Genomic DNA, 24,968 nt, shown 5'->3' with positions numbered 1-24,968 from the left:
GCTAAATTAATGTTGCAAACTCTGTCAGTCATCATTAGTGACTCTGAATTAACACCACAGCGATCAGCAAGCCCCCCGCGAGCCTACATGTGGCTGGACACTGGAAGGAACAGGAGATTGTTTTAAAACCCCACAACACTGATACATTAATCTTACTGGGGGGCGGGGGTGTACTGCCCATGCATCTCCCTCCCCTACCCCTACAGCCCCATGGAATCAGAGGCTACTATCATGTCACTTACCTGTAGTATTTCCGTGGCAGAGAGTGAGCACAGTTTAAAGCCGGTAGCAGCTGGAAGAAGAAGAAGAAAAAGGATGTCAGAGTTTTGGTGTGTTTGTTTTTTTAAAAAATCTCCTTATGAGGAGGAAGGATACAGAAGTCTGCAGGAGCGTTTGTGGGGGAGAGGGAAGGAAATCATGAACGGCTGGAGCCTGGAGGAGGAAAAACCAATGGAGATTAAACGAAAGACCGAAAAAAATCGAAAAAAAAAATTCACAACAAAATCTTGGCGCTGGTGTCAGTCGCAATCCAGGAGCTAGGTGGTGTAAATGCGGAATCCTGCCCTATTTCTGCTGCTTGGACCAGAGCTGCCTGACGTCACCCAATCATTTGCATATTCTACCCAATAGCTGACACCTGTGCGGGCTCAGGAGCGGGGCTGGGAGCGAGTCCCGCACGCCGCCAAGCGGGCGCTCCCTCTCCAGGAGAGCCAGGTAGGGCGGGCGGGAGGCGTCGGAGAGCCGCAGCCCAGGCCAGACAGAGGATCCGTCAGCAGCACTTTCTGAGCAGAATGCTGAGTGACAATCCGTTTTTGTGCCGGGCAGGGTAAAGCTAGAGCCAGCCCCACATCCAATGTGACTAAAGGGCAGGGCTAGGAACCAGCGGCTTTTCCCTAGCTCCAGTTCACTTTGACCTCGACCCAGGTGCTGTGCCTCATTGTGACTCAGTTTCCCTACCTGTACAGTGGTGATGATACCACCCTCCTCGTGGTACAGTCAAGCTTAATTCATTACTGATTCTAACCCGGATTGGCCGATAGAAGATGTTTTTAATAAACCTCCTCTTCGGTAGCATTTGTCACTTTGCGTTTCAGTTCCATCTCCTATCAACCAGAAAGTCATAGTATTCAGACAAGCCTATTGACAATAGGCACGATTTTCCATTGCCCTGCATCTTGTGGCCATTTACATCGGGGCCAAATGCTTGTAAAGGAGCTATTGAACTCAGAATACAGCAGTCACACCCACTTTGCTCTGGTGTAAACAACTCAGGCCGACTGAGACCACAATAGGTGACTTTTTATTTTTAGCTTTCATATCGGAAGAGATCACTCAAGACAATAGCTTCAGCATGGCGAGCAGAGGTTAGCTCCCAGGCTCTGAGTCACTGCTCTCATACTCAGCTGATCAGTAGGGGACTCTGGCCTTTGAATAGCTCATCCAGAATAATGAGGATCGCTGTTAGGGTTTACAATGGCAGACAAGAAGCCGGAGTCAAGTAAATGAACACTGAGGGAAGAAATGCATTACAAGACTGAAACTTTTGTCTTCGCTGCAGCTGATGTCCCTTCCGCTGAATTTCAGTTTTCAAATCTCATTTAAGTGATGGGGCAACCCCCCAAGGGAAGGAGGTGATGTTAGGTTATTAGGTTCCACATAGTTTAGAATCACACTGACTCCGGCTGCTGTATGTAGAGTCATTATTCCTCTCTATCCAGAAAGGTGCCAAATTAAGTCCCCACTGACACTGCTACAGACTAAAAGACAACAAAAACAGGTTTTAAAATCTCCAGGAGGAGCTAGAATACCAACTTGGTGGGATTATGAAGACCAGCAGCTGCATTGCTTAATGAGGACTGGGACTCCCTGACAGAAAGCTGAAGGAACTGCTCTAATTCCTAAAGAAAAAAAAAATGGAAACTGTATTAGCAAACAATCATACCTGCTGAAAAATCCTCTCAGAAATGGGTTACTATTAAAGTGGTTTGTGTTTAATTTGGGGATGACTATTTCACACTGACATTATCCTTCCTCAAGTTTGAAAAGCAGCTGTAAAAATGTGTCACTCTACATGTTTTACAGCAGCAAAAGCTGAGTTCGGCACAATTACTATTATTGGGATGGGAGTGAAAGTTCTGATGCATTTTCATCTCAAGAATGTTCAGACTTGAACTGGACTGTTGCATTTTGACACAAGCATTGTCACTTCACTGAATGACACTACTACTTCATGTGCTCAGCAGAAACTATTTCAAAGTGTTCCCAAAGGCTTGAGGAGGAAGGGGAAGAAGTGTTATACTTCCAAATGTCACCAGATGGGGAGAGAAGTCAAGTGGCCTATATCCCTCAAGATAACACAAGATGGGGGGAGGGGAGAGATACTATTACAGGGCTCAGAAGAGTATTGGTTGGTCATGGAGGTTCTGGGGGGCCTGATGTGGAGACCCTATAGAAATGGATCAGAGATACAAAGTCTAGATCAGCTTCAAGGTTCACAGGTGTTCAGGTCTCTATCTTCTCCAAGCCAGGCTAACCTTTTTTCATATGCATGTAACTTAATACGAAAATCTTAGTTTCTCAAAACCTTGGACTAATTCTTTCCTGAACCTTGGACACATTACCCCACCACTGGATGCATCCAAATAGTCTCTCATTCTCTTCTCTATAACTCTCATTTGATTCAAGAGGAAAAAAAAAAATACACACACAAGTTGAGATTGATCAAAATAGTTCAGGCAGAACAATTGGATTTAACTAAACAAAATTCCACAAAAAAAATCTGCTTTTTCACAGACAATGTTGAAGTTGAAAAATTGAATGCCCCCAAAACAATTTTTCAACTGAAAACAAACAAAAAAAAGTGTTATTCTGAAGTGTCACCACAGTGCCTCATGTGAGTTGTTCGGGCAACTCATGCTCCCATTCTCCTGTATGTGACAAGCTCCTGAGCTATACTTCATCTCCCTTGAAATACTAGAGCCATGGAAGTTCCATGATAGGGCACCTCCTCTCACCAAGAAGGGAAACCCTAGTGCATCATCCATGATTTAGTCTGACCAGGGGGCCAAGCCAATAGAGTAGAATGTGAGCAAGAGGCACCTGAACTATAACTCCCATGATGCACTGCACCAACATTTCACAGTCAAACTACTTCAGTTTCTCACCTAAAACTCAAAAACTGGAACACTGGAGGGAGCCCTCTGTGGGGTCAGAAGTAGTGAATGGTTGAAGGGCTGCTATAGGAATTGAGCAGACCTAGGACAGGAAGTCAGTGCTCACAAGCTGGGAAACCGATGGCACCCCTCTACAGAGTTCACTAGGAGACTGGCAACACAGATGATCTTTTCACAGAGCCCCCAACCATAGTGAGATAAACAGCTGTTCTGGGGACTGAAGGGGAATTTTGAGACCTGGGGAATGTCATATGGATGACCATGGTTTCTTGCAGCTCCATCAGCATCTGTGGGTTTTGGCACACAACTACTGTTCATTGTGTAGGTGAGAAACAAACAGTAAAATGATGAAAGTAAGTTCTGTCAGGATATTGCTTTCTGCATCCACAGATATTTCAATGAGATGGGACTGTAGTTACATAACAGCAATGTGCCCAGGGGAGCAAGTGCCATGTAGGATATGGATGCCCTTCCATATGAGCAATAGTGAGTGTATCAAGTGCATGCTTTGCAGGGAAAAGCAGAGACTTTAACACAATGCTGCACAATAGTCAAGCACTGACTCTAACATCCTTTTAAAACACACACATGTAAATTGACTCGCACCAAATTCATTCATTAACCATTGAAAATAATCAGGACCATACAATTTCCTACCATCTGGAAAGCTACATACCCCAGAAAAAGGGCCAATATTTTCAGGCTTAATTCCTCATTTAGGCACCTAAATGTGTGATCATCTTTTCAAAGGCAGTGAGCACCCCTTGTTCCTACTATTTTCATGACAGACCAGGGTGCTCGGCATCTCTGAACATTTTAGACTAATTATTTTGTACCTTTCTATATTTATTTTACCATCTTTTAAAATTAATATATTTTTTTTTAATTTTAAACTACTGTCTAGCACACTTCTCTGTCCCCCAGAAGCCCTCCTCCTCTGATCACTTAATGAGCTGACATCTTTCCCTGTTTACCTTTACACTACATTGGGAATAGAATGTTTGTAGTTAAGCTACAGCAACTGACACCTGTGAGAGAGATGTATTCTAAAGATCTCCATTGGATAATGTGGCACTTTTTGAAAGGTGTGATATGTAGTGTCATCTTTGAAGCTCTGATGTGCCACAAAGTACTCTTTACTGGTTCACACAGCTTACATGTGCTGGCAACAAAAATGACTTTCAGAGATGGGGTGGGAGAAATAAACCACTATCACCATTGGTGATGAAGAATAGATATATTCTTAATATTTAGAGATGGATGAGTTTGAAGCAATTCAACGCAGCAACTATTTTTAACTGGGAATGAAAAGGGGCCAAAAATTTTTCATTAAAGAAGAAAAAATGGTGATTGCAGGAAGCAGAAAAGAAAAATGGATTATTTTAGGTCAGACACAGGGAATGGGGAGTTTCCTGATGCAGAGAAAAAGAAGCCAGGCACTGCAGTTCCTTGTCAGACAAGGACTGGATAGTGATCTGTAACGCCGAACTGAAACCAGCTCATTTGAAGATGAGAAAAGTCTTTTCTTCAGGCTCAAAGTGTGTTGGAAACTAAAAAGCCAAATGAAAAGTTCTTTGGAAACTCAGAAGATGAAGCAGCGAGGTAGTATAGCTTGTGCTGTATAAAATAAATATGAGTACATAAAGTGAGAGTAAGAAGAGGGAAAGATAGGTTAGTCATGGAGGAAGCCACAGAAGTTCAGGCTTTATCTACACATTCACTTAAATCAGAATATATTTGTATGTTTTTAAAAAGAAGGCTCCAAAACCAGTTTCCCCATCTCCCAGGCTTCAGATCCTTGCACTGGAATTTAGGATCACATTTTTAAATGTAGCAGGCCTGAATCTCATTTACACTAAGGCCACTTTATACTACACTGGCAGTGTTCCTAAATGAGAAGGGATGGGGGGAAGAGATAAGATAATCTGAAAATTTAGGTTTAAAGTATAACTAGTCATTTCCTTTAGTATCCAAAATCCTATGCCTGAGGTAATTTGAACCCAAGTGTGTTATGGAACAATTTATTTGCTATACTACCAGGAAGCTGGAAGTGTAACATGACAGAGGGATTTATGATTGTCATTTTTAATGACAAGAACCAAGAGCCTGAATCAATACCGATTAAAAGGAAAAACTCCGAACTACATTCAAACAAAACTAGACATGCATTAAACAGATACAAATGTGACAAGAGACATGATTCAATTATTAGGAGTCTGGTTTTTAATTTCGTATTAAGATGACAGCATCTCTCTTTGCCCACATACATTTAGTTTTCGCTTTGACAGTGCACAAAATTATCCATGCTAACTCTATATCTCTTACTCGTATGTCAACTTGAAATTTGTCATCTTTTCATTATCCTCTTGGTCACAGACTAATAGGAAGGAACAAGCTTAATAGCAGCTTCAAACCTCTAGGGAGTCTGTCAGTCTTGTGTACATACGCCAATACAGTTAGCATTTATAGTCACTTAAGCGTGTGGCCACTGACACACAAGCTCACACACTTAGGGCCAGGTCCTGGGGTGCTGCTGAAATGCACAGAGCACTGGCCAGTGGGTGCTATGCAGAGGTGGTTTAAAGCTAATAGCTGTACTCTTCTGACCAAGTCACTACTCTGAGCAGGGCCAGTTTCCACAACTTCAATTAGAATGCAACAGTTAAATGTAGCCAAAATACAGTCCAAGACAGAAGGGGCATAAAGACATTCTGATCACACACTTCTTGCTGCCCGCATAACTGCGGAGAGGGGGAGTATTGTCCTATACAAGCCCTTACATTAGCTACACCACTGCTGCTGACACTGGAATGATTCTCCCTCAGCTGGTTAAAATGGCTTCAGGTCCAGTGGCATGGCTCAGAGTAAACCCAATGTTTCAGGAAATCTAGCCCAATATTTAAAATTGCCACACGTTAGTAAATCATCACACATTTGATGAAGATACTACACCACTGGATTCTAGTTACTTTGGATGAGCTGATGGTGCTACACTGTCTAACAGCAATTACAATGCTTCATTCTTGCTTTGATAGCTGTAAGCCCCCCCAAAGAGGTAACAGATGTTTTATACCAAAGAAAATACTAAATGTAGAAACAGTGGCTTGATTCATTTCACAGCTGTAGTCTTTGATTTGTTCGTAATTTTCTACACTACTGCTTCCAGTTTGATACTGTCTGGACCTTGGATGACAATAAGAATGGGATAACATGATGAGCTCAAAATACTGAACACAATCATACTCACCCTACATGTACCTACAATCAATATGTCACTTTGAGGAAGAAACCATAAGCCACTGGGCAAAGTTTGGAATATAAAATGTCACAGCACCCAAGATATATTTCTTATGTACTTAGAAGCTGTCAGTACAGGTAGCTTGTTGCTGTGTAGGAGATCCAGGATAATGGTTCATAATAAATAGTCTCAAATAGGGGAATTAAAACCAATATGGCATATACCATACATTTTTCAGCAACTCCCTCTACAACAAACATACACAGGGCCAAGTTCAATGCTACTGTAGTGTGAACAGATGCTATTCTCATTGATTGGACTCGTGTCAACAGGAATGGCACCTGCTTCACTCAGGTCAGATTTGGCTCTAAATTTATGAACCAAACTTCTTCCCCCAGATGCAGGGGAGAGACTGCCGTTGGAGTCCATGGAAATTATGCACATACAGACAGGAAGATAATTAGGCCTCTAAGTACGGAGGAAAATAAAATTGACTACGTAGTTTTCTGAACTCAGTTGTTTTCATAATTGAAGCTGAGTCATACACAAGAATTCAGTGCATACACATAAGCACATCCAAGTCTTTCCCCTTGGTCTCATAAGAAAAGTTAAAAATCTAGGAACTTTCACATATATAATAAGCAATCTGGCTTAAAATAACAGTAATTTTCCGGAAGCCTAATCAAAGGTCAGGATTCCATTGTCTGTATCACAAATGGTTAAAAGTCCCGAGGTCAGACAGGATGCAACAGACAAAGGTTTGCAAGTAGGTGAGAACGTGTAGTACTAAAATAGAGCTTAGTAGAAATAATAGAGGTCTCAACAGGCCACTAGCATAACATCTCTCAGTCAGCATGAATTCAAGCTCAAGCAATATATGTGAGCAAGGCTGAACGTGCTGTGTACTCTTTGTATTGTCCCTACCGTGAGATGGCTGGAGGGAAGCCTGGAAGGACATGTACATGCATGGAGGTCGCAGCTCTTCAAGAAAAAAAAAAAATTATAAAATGAAACAAACAATCTAAAATGAGGCTCTAGAACAGCAGAAAGGCAAAACCTTACAAAGTAGCAGTGAGGACAGGTTAACTTGACTCGCAGAGATCAAGTGATTTAGTGCAGGTCTTTGGATATTTACAATTTTTAAAAGATGAAAAGGTGTAATTTTTGTAATACCTGAAAATTAACGGGCCAGCCACTCCATCTTGGAAAGAGAGTTTCTTTCCTTGAAGAGCAGCAAAGAGTCCTGTGGCACCTTATAGACTAACAGACGTTTTGGAGCATTTTTCCTGGAAGAGTTATCAGTCCATTACCAGCCAGCTGGAAGCCATCCACACAAAAAGAATTGTCTGTTGATATATAGTAATGCTGAAAAATTATTATTTTTGTTCATTGCTACAGAAAGGACAACTTTCTGTACAGCATTTAAAGTAATTAGAAATGGTTATTGAAAAATAAATAAGGAAAGATGTTTCTCAAATGGATTAAGATATATTCCTAAAGTAGATTTTAAATCATAGAGAGATGTGGCAAAAAGTCACTGGCATTGGATGTACTGTGCCCACAGGTCTGCAAGGGAGACCTCTTATACTGAACTTTCACTCCGTTTAGAAGTTAATTATAACTCCATTATACATAGTAAGATTTACGTTCCAGGCCTTTTAATACAGAGGAGACTATCTTCCAGCAGATATTAAGTGTTACATTTGAAGGAGATCACCCCCTCCTCTTCTCTAAATGAATAGGAAGGAAGGAAGGAAGAAAAAGATACATTCTCGGCTCCCAGTCCTCAGTGTCAGCTACCAGTGAGTACTAAGAGGAGCTAAGCCAATTTTGCTACAACTGCTCTCTACTGGGACTCAAGCTTCCAGCACTCCCAGTGATTGCAGGGATGAAGGAAGGCTCTGCCACACTCTCAGGAGAGAAAGTTTTTTGTCAGTACTCCTTTTCCAGTTTAAAAAGCCAGAACCCTTAAGCGTTCAGTTTTTTCTTTCTCCACTGTAAGAGGTTTCCTATGCATATGAATGTGTAAAAATTGGTTAATACGGAGTCCAACTTGCAAAGATAAGGGTTACAAGACCGTATGTGCAAACTTGAATCTTTTAATGCATACATACACTGTTCTTATTTGAACACATGGGAAACGTCATTATTTTTACTTATTGCCCCTAAGGAAGAAAAGAATTTACACTGAAACTTCACTAGCTGGTCCTTTGCATTGCCATCACTGCATTCCAGCTCTCAAGTAGCCTAACCATTTCCCTGTGCCTCCCCATGCACATTTTTTATAAAGCTCTTGTCATGCAGGTTGAGTGCACATCTACACAACATAGACCCCTGCCTTACAGATTTGCTCACATAAATCCAGAGACTGATCCTGCAAGCTGCTGTGCATTTCCTGCAAGGTACAAAGGGTCTGCAACTTCCGTTGGCTTCAGAGAGACGCTACAGTAACTAGCATGCCACAAACACCAAAAACAGATAGAAGACACACTGCAGGATCGAGCCCACAATTTGTACGCTTTACACAGTCACAGCTGTTCACAAAACAGTCGCCAGCTAAACATCACGGATGAGCAATGACGAACAGAAGACCTTTTGCTTCATAATGATGCCCGCTACCCAACTGAGCTAAAGAGATTCTCTGCTATGAATGAGGTCAAAGCTGCTAGTTCCCTATGAGCAGCCACTTGACCACACTCCTAAATAAATTCTCAAGCTGGTCTGATTCCAGCCAGCAGAGGGTGATGAGACACAAACGCGACCTACAACAATAGGCAGGAAGAGAGAAAAGGACAACATTGGAGGAATGGAGTAAGTGGGAAAGAAGTTGATCATGATGTCAAAGCAACTTTATGGAGATTTTTTTCAAGCCCTGGTGTGAAGCGGAATGCTCACAGCCAGTGCTGCCTGGTGGTCAGGTAGGCTGGCCTCCCAGGCATTCCACCTCTCACTACTGCTCCACCCTGTCATGTCTGTCCTCTCAGTGACCCAGCCCTCCTGCAAGGCCACATTTGCAAGTCCACCCATTTCAGGGTGTATATATAAAGGGTCCAGTAATAAGGAAGTCTTCAGCATCAAGTGAGGGGTTTATGGCTTCCCCCTTGGGTCAGAGCACTATGGACTAGACCCTTGTATCTTCTGGGTCTTCCATCAATCACATTCCCCACCAAGGGACAGGTTTTCATAATTGTCCCTCTGGTAGAGGAGTCCAGGCCCACTCTCTTCATCACAGCCCAGTGGCAGACAGTTTAGCAATGCACACTGGAGCGCTATGTGGTTGCCTCCCTGAATCACTTCCTACAAATGCCCTCTCCTCCCATGAGGAGAAGTAAAGAATTGAACACAAGATGATGTAGCAAAATAACATTACTGGTATTTTCTGTTTCCTCCAGCATCATCATTACCATTAAAAGCAGCTTTGGTGGGGCTGTTTTAGTCTGAAAATTAAAATATGCAATACACACACAGGTTTTAATGTGGAAACTCTGAGTTCTGTTTCTCATTCTGGCATTTTTACTGTCACCTTCAGTTATATCTGTAGTTTCCAAGGTCATGCTCTCACAGATGTGATTGCTACTGTTACTGCAGTTCCTTAGGCCACTGTCTTCTCAAGACTTCGACTCTCCTTACAGCTTTCCAGGTCAAACATTTTCACTGTCTATTTTTGCTTAGCCTGAGGTGCACAGATCAGATCCTCTCAAACATTGCTGCTACTACAGCAGATTCCTCAAGTCAGCCTCTTCCACAGTTTAATGGTACTTTTTCCTCAGAGCATATTCCCCTTCCATGGATGCATTATGATATTGCCATTAGCTATATGATCACATACTATTTCTCAAACAGAGAGTCATGAGGAAGTCACCTAACTTAGCTGCATACTCATGCACGACATAGGTTTTTAGCTGCAGTTAGTGAGGATGACAACTTAGCTGGCCTACATATACTAGCAGATGTTCACTTTTGTATCTATCCCAGGCCTGAACCAAGAATGAAGATATGCAAGTTCTATTATTGCCCTTTCTTAGGACACCAGTGTCATCCCTCCGCTGAGCGTTAGCAGATGACTGTGTTGTCTCAGGTTGGTTTCTCGGGGGAGGAGAAATCAGTGACAGTGTCTGGGTATATTCAAAGTATAACTGGATATGTTTACACCTGAAGTGTTGTGATCAAGGGGCAATCCCTTCTCCCAGAAATATCAGCCCAACACCAATGCCCACCTCCCACAAAGCAACTCTGTCTCAAGAATTGACTCTAGTCAGAGCCCAACAGAGACAGCAAACTCACCTGCTGCTCACACAACTCCCTCTCTCCCCAAGCTATGTCTAAACAATACATTGTATACCCCAAACTAGCACCACCACAGCATGTCTTCCCAAGAGTCAAAGCTCTCTTGCATGCTAAGAAAAACTACTGGTAAGACTATATGTAGCAGCTCCAGCTGGTGACACCAGCCCTAATATATCTATTGAAACTGTTAAGACCTCAACATTTCGTGTACAATTTAAAGTGAATGTTTGGAGTTGAAAAGAAGGGAGTTTTTATTTTTTCATCTTAACTAGCTTACTCATCCTCACTAAGCCATCATTAACTCAGCATCACTCAATCATTTAATACTTTGACTCTTTCTTCTACAACAGCATAAAGAAGGTACATTCTTCTTGACTTAACACTTGTACCTTTAAGTGCCTGTGGCACAATAAACATCCCCATTGATAGTACAAAATAACTCACTAGGAGCAGACCAGGGATATACTCACTAAGGGTAGATTGTACATACCTCTCTCTTGCCTATAGTTCCACTGAAGTAAACGAATTGTGATGTGGGTGCTCACCATTTGTATGTACGTGTTGTACAACTGGGCCTTGAGTAAGCCATAGCCATGAATTTCATTAACTTTGATGGGTAATTTAGTTCTGAGTGTTGCAATGCAGTCACTTAGGGACTAGCAGCCAATACTCAGAGATGGATTAGCACACTGACATGCCATTTGGTTCAGTGGACAGGAGGAATAGCTATTTCTCTTTTTAGCTCAGATTACTTGGAGTAGAAGGCGGAGAGATATAGCATGGACTACAGGTGCAGCTGGTGCTGCCTTTGCCTCTCCAGTTTTTTTTATTTATATATAATATATTACACACACACACTCTTAATGTACTTCATCATCATTTTTTCCTCTACTTTTAAGCTGAAGGGACCAGCGGAAGGGGGCTTTTTGGTGGGCTGCCTACCTCCTTTGCTCCCTTTGGCTTGTAATCCTACCACCTGGGTACCCACTCAGAACATCATAGTTTCAATGTGCTCAGATTCAAGAGTTCCTGTCAAAGCCATAGTTAGTTTTCAGACAATAGGCTTGTCTGAAAATATAAATAGAGGTCTCTTTATCAGCCTCCCCCATAACTCCTAATGAGTATGCTGTAGGACCACAAGCCAATAGCACATAAGTAAGGCTAAGATTTTGTCATGGCTATTTTTTAGTAAAAGTCATGGACAGGTCATGCACAGTAACCAAAATTCATGGAAGCTTGTGACCTGTCCATGATTTTTAATAAAGATATCCCTGCCAAAATGGGGAGGGAGGAGGGTCCAGCACCTACAACAGCTGAGAGTTCCAGGGTCCCCTGCTGCCTGCCGGAGGGGGGGGTCTCTCCCACCCACGGCAGCTGGGTGTAGAGGGGTCTCCCCACCACCTGCAGGAACCGGGAGCTGCGGGGGGCGAGGGGGGAAGCCATACCTACAGCATCTGAGACCTGCCCCTGGGTGAAGCAGGAACTGTCACAGAGGTCTCTGTAATGGATTCCATGACTTCTGTGACATGATCATAGCTTTACACATAAAGCTCCACCCTCCAAAAACTGCACCCTCCAGCTGTATCTTTCTGAATGGGACTTGTCTGGAAATTGTTTCAAAACAAAATAGTTTCTTTCAAATTTCCTGATTGCTAGTAAATGTGTAGCCAGAGCCAGTCTTAAGATATTTATGGTCACAAACAAGAACGGAGGATACAGCTCCAATCGGAAGTGGCACTCAGCCTCTGAGGTTGGTTCTTCTCTGGTGGGCCTGCTGTCAGGGAGAGGAGGCAGGTAAGTTTTTTCTTTACTAGCCCTGCTGCCATTGGCAGTTTTATACAGAAAGCAAGTTGCTGCCACCCATGCAGCTAGAGAGAAAAACCCATGTCTGCAGCCAGAGTGAGAACCCATGTCGGCCAGGGAATTGCACAGCCTTCCTAAGATGCAATGCCCAACAAGGATAGTTGGGGTTTAGGGCAGCCCTGTGTAGCATTTGATTATACTTTTGTATTTGGACTCAAACAAAATCAAGTATAAGGATACTGGGTAACTATTTGCTGTGCAGTACTGTAGTTCTTACAAGATGTTGTTTCAGATTATATATTACAGTCCCATAAATTCACCATGAACACTTCATGTAAGCGGCTAAATCATTGCCACCTATACATCTCCACAATCTTCTTCATCCCCTAAACTGACTGAAGAATACCAGAGGTCCAAGGCAGGGGGTGGGCACACCCACAGCAAGACAAAGCTCTTCAGGCTACAATAATTACAGATAACCAGCAAAATGAAAACTACACCTTGCTCCTCAGCAGGTCAGGTCAAGCCAAACAAACAATATTATTTTTTTTCAAATCAAGGGTACATACACAAAGAGACAAGAAATTAAGATTACCTCAGCCTACCCATTTGGGTTTGCTTCTAACTCAGGAATAGCCTCCATTTCCCTCCTGAGCCCCTTTCTCCACTCAGTTCTCTTTTGAAGAAGCCAGGCACTGCTTTCCCCACAGCTGACCTCACTCCACTCCCTTGCAGTCACAGTAAGGACAGACAGCTGTGGCCCTTCTAGTTTGAGATAGGTTAATCCCTTCCTCACTTCCCCAAAGATAAGCAACAGGACTTTCAAAACTGTTACCTAAAATTGGGCTTCACATGTCACATACCAGCTTTCATTGAATCACTTTGACAATGTAACCACTTCTTTAGATACATAAAGATGGAGTTAGGAGCCTAGTTCAAGCACCCAGTCTTTAAAATTTTAGCCAGGAGTATACACACCAGCACTGTCATTTCTTAAATCATAAGAGCAGCATTCCCCACTGAACTGTTTCTAAAATTTTACATTCTAAAATTATCACTACCAGTACAGCAATGATTTCTACAAACCAACAAGAATTGACAAGTAGTTTGTATTATTAAAGGATCCATGGAATTTCTCTCTCAAGCTAAAGCTATATCTTCATGTTAACATGCCCTTCCCTGTGAAAATACTTAACTACTTATACTTTAAGCACATTTTGAAAGACAGTTTCCCTCAGAGTAGTCCAGATTTTCATCTCTGCCTGGTAATTTCTCTTTGTGAAATAGATTTGAGTAAAACTCAAATTTAAGGAAAACTCCTGTTACAGTTCACTGGGAGTTTTGCTTGAGTAAATACTGAATAAGGACATCAGGATTAGAGCAATAGTTTAGCTGACTCACCTGGAGTAAACTTTTTACTTAATTTGATTTCAAGTAGTGACTTTGTTAGCAAAAGTCTGATGTACCAGGCTATATTAGCACAGTTAGGAGTAAGCAGGAGAAGGAGGAGGGGAATCAGATTGACAAATATATTTATGAATAAATGTATTTACTTTACTGTTATTTGTGAGGTTATTATAAGTTGTCCAAATACAAACAACCATAAAGTATTCACAACTGTTTGTACAAATGAGTATTCACAAATTCATACCAGACATATGCTATTAATTATTCTCCTGATTAAAAGTTACAGTCATCTAGAAACAACGCTATGTAACTTAGGTGACCAATCACAGGCCACAAATAGCAAATTGTTGCAGTGAAAAAGTTGTGAAAAACTCATAGGCTGAAAATTATTCACTAATACAGTGAGTAGTTATTAATAGCAAATACAATCACACAGGCTGAGGATTCTGGGCCGCCCAAAAAGGGGGGCAAGTGGGGCAATTTGCCTCAAGCCCTGCAGGGGCCCCCATGAGAGTTTTTCGGGGCCCCTGGAGCGGGGTCCTTCACTCGCTCCAGGGGCCCCGGAAAACTCTTGCAGGGCACAGGCCCCCGGAGCTTTTTCCGCTCCATGTCGGCAGTTCAGCGGCGGGGGAGTCCTTCCGTTCTGGGAACTGCCGCCAAAGACCCCAGGCCCCCTGAATCCTCTGGGCAGCCCTGTGGGGATTGCTCACAAAATGATTCACAAACAAAAACATTTGCAATTAATATTATCCACAATTAATAAAGTGACCTGGTACAAACAATGTGTTCTGAACTCCAACATTTTCACAAACAACAAATCTGATAGCACAAATAAATGTCAAGTTTAGTCACTCCATAATTTCATAGCCATATTACAGAAGAGATTCTTTACTCATGAGTTGCATCTTATCTAACATTATTCAGAGCTTTGCTAGAATATGAAATGACTTCTCTGTATTTTGATAAACAACCTCATTGTTTCTGTTGCAAAGGAGTCCAATCTTTAAATGAAATTCATTGTCAAGTCCTTTTCTGAGCAGGAAAGCTATTCAGCTCCCAAAATGGTTTCAACCTCTACCACAGCACTTCTTATATATCCGATCCAAACACAATTCATTTCTCTTTGGAAGCTTTGTCAGTGTCTGGGCTCTGAGCTTAGTTCTGAATAAACTGGCGATAACACAGTAGTTACAGCTACCAAGAAAACGACACTGTAACTCTGTCAAGTTTTTTTTTATTAGGTTGGATAGATCTTTTATTTTAGCAAGGGCTTTTTGTTATCTGGGATAGCTTTGAATGAGTTCTGATGTGGATGAGCGAAGACCAAAAGATTCAACTTTCTATCTAAAGTTATTCATTTATTTTTAACCACAATCTCTTGATTAGTGATAGTTGTTTGTTTTTACTGACACTGCACAGCACATTACCCAGCAAGTCAGAGCACTTGGAGTTTTGGAATGAAAATAGATACATCCAGGAGTCTTTACTGGCTTCACAATGTTCATGTCCATTACCACTCATAAAAAGTAGCATCTGCAAACAGAGCAGGGTTTTCCCTGGGTTATTTGTGACGCTATTTTATTTTGCATGATACAACAACTTCATGTGTTAACTAGTAATGGGTAAATCCGAAAAGACTTAGTTCAGTCAACACCCAGAAGTTTGGGGCCACTGACTAGTGATTTTAGATCCCTGAATTTTTGGATGTGCAGCTTGAGACACCTGAAAGGTCTCTGATTTTCAGAAACAGCTAAGCATCTGCCTCTTTAAACCAAGCTCCTTACAAATCTCTTAGCCCAAAATGGAGACATCTATAATTACTAATCATTTTTACAAATTTTGGCTTGATGTGTAGCTAATCTAGTCCTTTTTCAGCAGGAAATATCATAAAAAGGCTCTCTTATGAGATTGTAGACACTTCCATCCATCATTTACGCCACATATACACAAAAAGCAGCCTTGCTTATGGTAATTTCGCGTTGCTCCCTACATCTGTAAGCAATTGGTTCTGATCTCACTAACAACAGTACACATCAGAACAAATACTATTGAAGGAAACAGAGTATGCTTCTGTAAGTGATATCAGACTCAAACCCTGGAAGTGAAGACACACGAGAAACTGAAAAGTAATTAATGAGAGCTAACTGAAAATCTTCAAACCTGAAAAATGGTTCATTTCAAGATTTGGACAAATGTTCAAGGTAATTTGTATTTCGCTTAAACCAGTTCAGCCATATCTAGTATCACTGAAGTTAAAAACATTTCTTCTTATTTATGTGGCTTACAAGCAAGTGACATTTTATAAATATGACCTGAACACTCAAGAAATTCCATCTGATTGCATCATTAGGAATCCCTTACCCAGACAGAAAAATAGAAAGATTTTGGCTATCCAACAAAATACCTGTTTAAGGTAACCTGGTGGTTACTTCAGGTATCAGTGTACTTCTGCAATTCAGACTCTAAGAGCTTTGCAATGCTTGAACCCAATTCTACAAGCTGCTCTGTACAGGCGGAGCCCTGCACCTTTAAAGACCCTCAGGTAGAAGTCTGCTTATGAGGATCAGTGTGAAGAATCAAGGCCTTATGTTTTGCTAGTAAGTTTTGTGAAACTGTGCTGTTAAGTAAATCATAAACCAGCAAGACAAAGTCACTTGCCTCTTTAGATGTCTATAATCTGAGTCTCCATTTCCCTTTTGGCATCAAACCATGACCTTGATGAATTATATGTAGAATTAAATTCTCATGATTCTATGTCCCATGATGCTATCCAATACTTCTTTCAGAATCTGCAAGGAGCTGGTGTTCTGCACTGTTACATGAATTCTAATGTTTCGCTGGGATCTGTTGACATTTTAGTCGTATGTAATTTGGTACATCCAATTCAAAAGCCTCGTGGTTAAAAGGGATCTTTACAATCATAGCAGCTTTTTCCTCAACTGTGCTTCTTAAAAATCCATTTACAAAACTGCAGTGGCATTCATATGCTGTGAGTTTTCTAGTTCTTCAAATGCAGAAAATCTGATTTTATATTCAACCTAATTTCCCCATTATTTGTCTTTAAAACACTTTGAGCAGTAACCACACTCTGAAAGTCTGAATGTTATTTTTAGGCATTTGTTCTACATCTATCTTCCCTCCTCCATTGTAGTAGTAAATTTCTTCTCTTCTGAACCAATGACTATAATCACTCCTAACAGGGCTGAACAGTGCTACTTAGCCACAGCCAAGCATCTAGCAGGATGCAGAGCTCCACCGCTCCAGGGAAGCACTGGAAGGCATTCTACCTCAAGGAGGCACAGTAGCTCCAAAAGCTCCACAGCCACTCTGGTGAAGGGAATAAGGAGAAATAAGCCGCAGCCCTTTAAACAGCAAAGCACATTCCTCCCCATGCAACTGGTAAGCTCTGCTGCTTGCTCCCACATAGAAAGCACTTAGCCATGGTTCTGTCTCCTACCTCCTTTCCAGCAAATTGCTTCCAGTGGTGTGGTGCTCAAAAGCACAGGAGCTGTGATTGTGAGAAATCCTTATGTGGTATATGGAAGGTGGGGAAAACTATCCTAACTTCCTCTAGCAAAGGGGGGAGGGGATAGCTCAGTGGTTTGAGCATTGGCCTGCTAAACCCAGGGTTGTAAGTTCAATCCTTAAGGGGAGCCATTTGGGGATTGGTCCTGCTTTGAGCAGGGGGTTAGACTAGATGATCTCCTGAGGTCCCTTCCAACCCTGAGATTCTATGATCCCTGTATGGCCATGTATTGTTAACTTGTGACTGTACAATGTCATTCACTTTACGCTTATATAGTGGCTAGATCAAGGGAGCCCTAATCTGGTTAGCCTCAAGATATTGGAATACAAATGTTAAATAACAACAGATAGACAAGGTAGTTAAAGGTAATATCTTTTATTGGGACAACTTCAGCTGGTGGAAAGGACAAGCTTTCAAGCCACAGAGAGCTCTTCCTCAGGTCTGGAGAAGGTATCCAGAGTGTATGAGCTAAATACAAGGTGGTACAGATTGGTTAAGAATAAGGGGTTCACACGTGCTGTAGGAGACCACTTAAAATGAAGTGAAAAATTAATGGTTAGCAAGCAGATGGCTGTTATAAGTTGTTGTAAAGAGTCATAAAACCAGTATCTAAGTCTCTAAGTTTTTGGTGTACAGCAGAGTTATGAATGAAAGTTTCCGGGCACAGCTTTAGAAGATTATGCAGGTTTCCTTTGAAGATGAGGACTGAGAGGTGAGATATGCAGTGACTGCTTTGTAAAGTGTTTGCCCATAGGTGATATGCTGAGTGACAGGTTGGGACCCCTGACATGTCACCTGAGGTGCTGAAGATACCACTGAGCCCACCTTTTCTTGTAAGCCTGCGCCCCCTTGAGCCCTGTCTCACTGAGCCAGGCTCTTAAGCTCCTCCAGCAATGCATACAGGCAGGGTCACCCTCAGCTGCAGAAGATACAGACACTGAGATCAGCTCTGGGAGGACTCAGCTTAAAGTACTTACTACAGCACCCAGATGTTCACTCCCCCTCTTGGGATACAAACCCAAAGTTATATGAAGTTCACCTCCTCCTTCAATGTGGAGGAAGGTATGAATAGCTTCCCACCCAGGGCCTGCTCCAGGCACCAGCTGACCAAGCATGTGCTCGGGGCAGCACCTTGGGGCGGGGTGGCGCTCGGGATTTTTTGGATTTTTTTTTAGTTCGGCGGGACAGCGCTGGAGGGTTTTTTGGTTTGTTTTTGTTTCCACTGGGTGATGCTCGGAGGGGGGGCGTTTTGGCGGTGTGGCACTGGGGGCGGGCAGAGGCTTGGGCAGCACGGCATTCAGGGGGGACTTCGGGCAGTGCAGAGCTCGGGAGGCCGGGGGCTTCAGACAGCACGGCACTCATGGGGGCGGGGTGTTACAGCGGAGCGGCGCTCTTTTTTTTTGCTTGGGAAGGCAAGAAAGTTAGAGCCGGCCCTGTTCCCACCTCCCTCCCCAGTTAGAAATTACATAAACTGGGTTATATTATAAACAAGAGGTAATTTTATTAACTACAAAAAGGCATATTTTAAGTGGACAGAGAGGTAGCGAACAGAGCAAAGTAGATTACTAAGAAAATTATACAAAACATGCAAACTAAGCTGGATTCATTACAGAAACTAGTTACAAAGAATAATTCCTCAGCCTAGACACTGGTTCAGGTAAAGTCCTTCACAGGCCAGAGGTGTCCTTTCTAGCCCGGGTCCAGCAGTTTCCCCCCACCCTTTCAGTTAGAGTGCTTTTGTTTCCAGGTGTTTTCAAGTACCTCTTTGTGGTGGGGAGCAGAGGTGAAGCACGCAGAAAACAATCATTGTTTTCCTCCCCCGCCTTATATAGAATTTCCATAAGGCGGAAACCTTTGTTGGATTCCCCACCTCTCCATGGAAAAGGACATCAGACCAAGGAGTTGGTTAGTATCAGGTGACCAGATCTCCTGACTCTGTCATCCATGAGTCAGTAGCATTACGGAATGTCCACAGGAAAACCAAGCCTTTTCACAGCACATTGTCCTAGTTGATGGGCCGTTAGCCCTGTCTGACTTTTCCATTGTAGTCCCTGAAGTGTGAGCAGTGGGAGTGACCCAAAGCAGCAAATATGAAATACAGATACATGCATACAAACGGGATAATCATATTCAGTAAACCATAACCTTTCTAATGATACCTTACATGAGCCATCTTGCATAAAGTATATCTCAGTTATGGCATATTCATATCATAAGCATATTTTCATAAAGCATATGGAATGCCACATCACATGATGTTTATGCCTTTTATCATTTTTTCTGTGAGAGTTCATGTGAGAGCACAGGGAGCATCAGGTTTCACCCACATGGTGGCTGTTGTGGCATTTGATGCCCTGGATGAGGTCCATTACATGTTGTGATAGGCATGTGTAGGACCCAGGGATCTTGTAACTAATGACATACCTGAGATACATGCCCTCAAAAGAAATCTACATAACACCCTCAAAAGATGAGGCTGGAAACTTAAAATCATAAATCTTCTGGACACTAAAAACCATGAACTTAACAGAGACACTAGTTTTATGGCTCATTACAACTTATAACACACCCTAATGCCTGCAAGCCTTTAAATGCCCACCTCATTTTTAGTGGTCTCCTACAACATGTATAAACTCCTTATGTGTTTCACCTTGTATTTAGCTTAGGCACTTTGGCTACCTTCTCTAGACCTAAAGAAGAGCTCCATTTAGCTCAAAAACTTGTCTTTTTCACCAACAGAAGGTGTTACCTTGTGAAATGCTGAGACAGATAAAAGATTGCAGATCTTCTGCAAGTAGACCACAAAAGATGGATAAAGTAAGTGTAGAAGAACGGGTTCCATTGCTGAAAATCAGATTTGTATAGTGAAAAGCAACTAACATGACGTTATTGGAAGTTTTCTGCTAGGTCCTACAGCTCTTCCTAGTCATCATCTCTAATAACTTTGTCAATACAAGCCTTAACGTCTGTATGTTGTTCCTCCTATTGCTCCTTCACATGATATTATCTGCATTCTAGTAGTGCCTAAAGGTATGCCCACATTGCAATTAAACACACCCATGGCTGGCCTGGAGCAGCTGATTTGGGCTTATGGGCTGTAAAACTGCAGGGACCCCCTCCCACATCACAGGGTGCCAGAGCTCAGATCCGCCTGAGTCTGAACATCTACACTGCAATTTTACAGCCCCACAAACCCAAATCAGCTGACTCAGGCCAGCCATGAGTGTTTAATTGCAGTGTAGACATATTCTTAGACCTCCAGTCACGGACCAGGGTCTCACCGCGCTGGGTGCTGTGCAAATGCAGAACAAAAAGAAGATCTCTGGCCCAGAGCTCACAATTTACATATAAGACAAGAGACAACCAATGGAGACAGATTGATGGGGTAATACAAAGAAACAATGAGACAACATTGGTCAGCATGATAGACAGACTTGCTGTACAGTCAGATATGTCCATATTTTTACAACCAGTCTTTTGGCTATGCTCACAATACAGTGATTTGTTTTCAGGGCCAGCTCCAGGCCACAGCGCGCCAAGCACGTGTTTGGGGCGTCATGCTGTGGGGGTGCTTTGCCGGTTGCCGGGAGGGCGGCAGGTGGCTCTGGTGGAGCATCCGCAGGCATGCCTGTGGGAGGTCCACCAGAGCCACGGGACCGACGAGCGGCAGAGCGGCCCCTGCGGCGTGCCGCCGTGCTTGGGGCGGCAAAATTGCTAGAGCCGGCCCTGTTTGTTTTTAACTGAGACTTAAGATCATCCACCTAATACTGAATTACAAGAAGTCTGGTAGACACCAACGTACAAATGAGTGCCTCCCATTTTGGCTAAATTTAGTTATTTTTTCTGATGGAAGCTAATATTGCATAGAGCACATGATAAAATGTCTTTAACAGTCCTATTAAAGCTAGCCTAGTTTTAAAATCAAAGTCAAACAAAACAGTGAATGACTTTAAATCAAGGTCATCCTGATAAGACAGGTCTGAACTATCACAAACTGCTATCATGTCCATTATGCTGGCAGTGAGATCAGTATTCATTTATATGCTCTTTCCACTCTGAAATTCTCTATTTTCCAGTCTGCTGTCTACACCTTCCATCTTCACAGCTCCACATGCATATCTTCTTTTCCTTTCCCTTCGATAATAGAATCACAGAAATGTACAACTGAAAGGGACCTTGACTGGTTATCTAGTCCAGTCTCCTGCACTGAGGCAGGACTAAGAATTATTTAAACCACCCCTGACAGTTTGTCTAACCTCTTCTTAAAGACCTCCAACAATGGAGATTCCACCCCTCCCTAGGTAATTTGTTCCAGGGCTTAACTAACCTGACAAAGTTTTTTCTAACATCTAACCTACATTTTCCTTGCCACAATTTAAGTCCATTGCTTCATGTCCTGTCCTCAGTAGGTAAGAACAACAATTTATCACTGTCCTCTTTATAACAATCTTTTACATATTTGAAGACTGTTATATCCCTCATCAGTCTTCACAACTCCAGACTACACAAACCTAGTTTTTCCAGTCTTTCCTCATAGGTCAACAACTCTGCTCTTCTGAATAATGGAACTTTCTACGATAACGGTAGGATACAGAGCTTTCTCAAGGGCTGATCACAGGCTGTGGAATGAACTCCCGTAACCTTGCCTTATCTAACATGAACATATAGCTCTGTGTGTGCGAGCGCGCGCACGCTTCCCCCCACCCCCAAAGCAAAGCACTTCACTGCACACACTTCTCCCTCGGAGGAAAGGATAAAAAAAATAAGCATGTAACAGATGATTGTCACATTGCTCAATGCACTTCTGGTAGGAGCTCAGATACTAGAGTGATGAGTGCGGTATAAGAATCTATTTAAAATAGATTTTTGGAGGGATACTCTCCCACTGTGAATTAATTATAACAAACTGAAATATTAAAATAATATTCATGAGGTATCTGGTCTGTGGTGTTAAACCTTCCCGTGCATTTCCAGTGTGCAGCCTGATGGACAGTCAATATGAACATGAATTTTAATAGCAAATTCATACACAGCTTCAAAAATGGAATCCTCTCATTCAGGTTAAACAATACGTTTTGTTTCAAACTGATTGAAAAAAATATCAAGGCTATTCTGTACCTAACAAAAAATATTTTACTAATTAGTGCTCTTTCTAGTTCTGAGTTTTTCCCAAAGACTCTTTAAAGAGGGGTTGTCTTTGTTTCTTTTTTTCTAGAGGAAATTTCTCTGCATCATTAAAGTCCTTTAGTAATCTAAAGCTTTAAAGTTAAAACACATTCTGAAAATCCTTAAAGTTCTTCATTTTACATAGGTGCTGGGAATATAAAGAACATTTGAATTGGACACAAAGTACAGTTTCTTTACAAGCTCAGCTGTTCAAAAAATACATTATTCTGTTAACCTTTAAAGTTCAAACTGAAAAGACAAATGTGTTTAATGCTTGAATCAATTCAGAAATTTCCAGGTAATTGAAGTCTAACTATGACTGTTATTTGATAATATTAAGTTATTTTACATTAATTACTCTGATTTGCAAATCAAACAAAATTCAGATCTTAAACTGACTGATTTCATATTTAGCCCCTTTAAATTACAATTATAATCCCCCCCCCCCCCGCAATTAGGCTGCTTTGTTTGGCTTTTTGTTATTTTGTTTATTATTTGCCCTGGGATGTTTATGTTGCTGCAGCACCCAGCACTCTTTAATCAAGAGATGAGAAGGGTCCCTGTATAAATAAAATAGGCATTCAAAATATTGCTAATTTAACAATTATTTGGAAAAAGTATAGATTTAGTGCTCGATGGTCTGATCCTGCAATCGGATCCTCATGGGCAGACTACTTCCCATACACGGAATCCCATTAACATCAGTGGGAATCCATGTACAGACTGGGGTCAGCTTAACATGAACCTGATTGCAGGAGTGGTACTGAAGCATGAGTCACAGTCTAGTACCACATAGCTACAACCTTTATGCACCACCATCATTTTAAACCATATTCTTGTTCCTCACTCCTTGTATCTGCTGCAACACGTGTTACATTTATCCAGTGTTAAAAATGCAGGTAGAAAGACCTACTGAAGATGCGTGATCACAGATACTGTTCTACAGGAGCAGCAAAGAGTCCTGTGGCACCTTATAGACTAACAGACATATTGGAGCATGAGCTTTCGTGGGTGAATACCCACTTCATAGGACACATGCATGATGAAGTGGGTATTCACCCCCGAAAGCTCATGCTCCAATAGGCTTGTTAGTCTATACGATGCCACAGGACTCTTTGCTGCTTTTACAGACCAACATAGCTACCCCTCTGATACTGTTCTACAGGACTCACTCCTGCAAGATGCTAAAGGGAGGAGTACTGCTTGAGAGATGCTGAGCATCTTCCCTCTCCCTTGATCATAAAGGGCTAAGGGAGAATCAGCAGTTTGCAGGATCTGGCCATCAATCAGAAATATCAGTGGCCTCAGGACATCCCCATGTGTTAGCATTTAAATTGCAAGTTTTAGAAGTTTCTATTTTCATTATGGACTTTGTCGTCAAGACTATGCAGCTAGATCCCATTATACTAGGGAAGGATTAATTCTTTTGGGGTCATTTAAAGTTACATCTTGAAGGATGGGGTCTTTAGTACTACTATCTCCTCTAGAGCTTACTGTTAGGGAGGCAATAAAGGCTAGTGCTGGTAACTGCTTTGAAAATAGGAAGGTTCTGATTTTAGGTGCTGGTCATAGGAGGCCTTTTGAAGTTCAGTCCAGTTCAAAGCAGAGAAGAGCAGAAAAAATAAAACTTTCACATAGATTATGAAAAATAAAAATGGAACATAATGTCTGATATGGTCAAAGTTACACCGCAATACTTTCAAAACGGCAGCTGACCTTCTATACTCCTGTGGGGCCAGATTCTGATACTCACACTCACACTGAATAGTACACAACTGTGAGATTAAATTAATATTTCCATGGGATTGCTCATAGAATAAGGTGCTATACAATATGAGTAAAAATTGCAGAATCTGCCCCATGGTCATTAAATATAGGTTACGCCCAGCAAGGGGGCATCTTGGAATCAGTTCTCAGGTTTATCAAAGCTGATGATTATTTAAAATAGAGGCAAAAGCCCTGGGTCGTGGGTGGAGTGGAACATAGATGTAGCTGTGGATGATTTCTGCGTGTGTGATTATTGATGAGTGTTGGCATACAATTGCTTCATGAATTCTAACAATTCTCACATAGTTATTTAAAGAGAACAAATGGCCCTAACTGTCAAATCCCTTTTCCTTCCCTTCTATAGCGACATGGAGATATTGCTGAACACTAATTATTCTTTTAAAATATTTTCTTTTATTACCTTTCAATAATATAGTCTAAGCTAAAGGTAAAAATAAATACACAATAAATGCCAAGGTTTGACAAATTAATTATGTAAAAATATACTGTATTTGCATGTCCTATACTTCAAAAATATTTATTCACTGTACATATGATGTATTACTAATTCAATGAGAAAAGAAGAGGAAGAGGAAGAGAA

General features: G+C 41.8%; 1 protein-coding gene across 4 annotated transcripts in view; it reads right to left on the bottom strand.

Moving 5' to 3' along the window:
- Positions 1-995, bottom strand: part of FSTL4 (follistatin like 4) — a 471,928-nt gene extending 470,933 nt beyond the window's left edge. For 3 of the 4 annotated variants that reach the window (XM_030573171.1, XM_030573172.1, XM_030573173.1), the window contains exon 1: positions 243-557. The gene's annotated coding sequence lies outside the window, so the exon portion shown is untranslated. Of the gene's footprint in view, positions 1-242; positions 558-957 lie in introns of those variants that run through there. The other variant, XM_030573170.1, reaches the window with a different exon arrangement.
- Positions 996-24,968: the final 23,973 nt, after the last annotated feature.

Source organism: Gopherus evgoodei, chromosome 8, assembly GCF_007399415.2.
Source record: "Gopherus evgoodei ecotype Sinaloan lineage chromosome 8, rGopEvg1_v1.p, whole genome shotgun sequence".
Taxonomy (NCBI): Eukaryota; Metazoa; Chordata; order Testudines; family Testudinidae; genus Gopherus; species Gopherus evgoodei.
This window is presented reverse-complemented; position numbering and strand designations above follow the sequence as displayed.